Source organism: Mus caroli, chromosome 1, assembly GCF_900094665.2.
Source record: "Mus caroli chromosome 1, CAROLI_EIJ_v1.1, whole genome shotgun sequence".
Taxonomy (NCBI): domain Eukaryota; kingdom Metazoa; phylum Chordata; class Mammalia; order Rodentia; family Muridae; genus Mus; species Mus caroli.
The window spans coordinates 167,936,846-167,938,634 of record NC_034570.1 but is presented as its reverse complement, the minus strand read 5'-3'; positions in this window follow the sequence as shown (position 1 = coordinate 167,938,634).

The following is a 1,789-nucleotide window of genomic DNA, read 5'->3' as shown; positions in this document are numbered from 1 at the left end:
CAGCACTCGGGAGGCAGAGGCAGGCAGATTTCTGAGTTCAAGGCCAGCCTGGTCTACAAAGTGAGTTCCAGGACAGCCAGGGCTATACAGAGAAACTCTGTCTCGAAAAACCAAAAGAAAAAAAGAAGCAGCTACAGGCTTCCAGAGTTACAGACACTGTAACTAAGGGGCTGTTCATGACAACAGGACCAAAAGAAGGTAACTAAATAGAAAGAGAAACTTGGATAAATAAAATTGAGTTATATTCAAAAGGGAAAAAAAAAGGAAAACCAGAAATACACACACAGATACACAACACACAGATACACACACACACACACACACACACACGCATGCACACACACAACAATGTTTTGCAACAAGAGAGTGTAGGGGTCTGAACCAAATTAAAGATGGCAAATAACATATCACAGGCTCAGAAGATGTGGATGTTCAGCTGAGAGGCCCAGGCCAATGAGTCTACATGTAGGTATAAGACTCTGGCTAGTCTTAGGTTCCTAGGACCCCCTGAGTGAACCATGCCCAGCCAGAATCTATGCAAAAAGCAAGAGGTTTATTGTTCCAGTGCACTGGGGTGGTCCCAGGCCTGAAGGAGAGGTGGTGACCCCTCCAGCAGCCCTTTTGGAGAGTTCTTATATGGTTTCCAGGGTGGGAATAGAGCATCAGCAACTAGGCACAATATGATTGGTAGAACAGTGCACCTTTTAAACTGGTCTTTAGGGAATGATGTAGTAGAGGCTTACTCAGCCTCTCCCTTCTGGCCTAGGTGCTCTCTGACCTGTCTCTTCCATGGTGGATGGACCGTGGAATTTTCTAAAGGCTGAGCTGACCTCTTCCATGGGAATTCTAAAATATGCCAGGCTTTCAAACCAACTTAAGCAGGATGGTGATCAAACAAATGGGGGCTGGGGGAGAACAGGACAGTCAGATGGGGCACTTCTGTCAATGCTGCTAAATGACAGTGAGGTACACAGCTCTCATATGGTGGCCATTAATACAAAGCTCACTGACATCAGCCTTATACTGAGAAGGCTAGACTGATTCCGTGACAGACTTCAAATCAGCAGTTAAGGAGACAAGGACTAAAAACTGGGCAAGCCCAGGCAAGCCCAGGCATGTCAATTACTAATAGAAAACAAACAAACAAACAAACAAACAAAAAACCCCAAGCTCCAGACTTCAACCCTAGGCAATTAGCATCAAAGCCATGTGGCCTGAAGCAAGGACACTGGGTCAGGGGTAGTTTCCAGAGAAGGACCCCACAGAGAGGTCACCTACCCCAGAATTCCCTAAGGTGCTTTAAATCAGTGCCTGCAAGCTCACTTGAATGTCTATCTTGGTGAGGAGAGACCGTGGTGGGCTGGCTCCTCTGCTCTTTCTTCAGAGTAGTCTGTGCTCTGTTCCTCTCCTATCCCCCACTTACCACAGCATCTGAAGGCAACTTCTGACTCACCGGCTTCTCCCAACATTCTGTTCCCTAGTTCTCTCAGTAATACCTGCTTTTCTTTTTCTTCCCATTTTGCTATCTGAATGCAATATGTCTTCAATGTTACATTCATCCTCTGCCATTCTGTTTTCTGCTTGGCCTGGTCTACTTTCCACCATGGCCATTTCCAACCATTCTGTTTTTTCCAAATCTCACTTCCCTTGCTGGATTTCTCATCCATGGTGGTTTTCTTGCCTTCTATTTCTCTCTTTCTCTCTTCTCTCTTCTCTCTTCTCTCTTCTCTCTTCTCTCTTCTCTCTTCTCTCTTCTCTCTTCTCTCTTCTCTCTTCTCTCTTCCTCTCT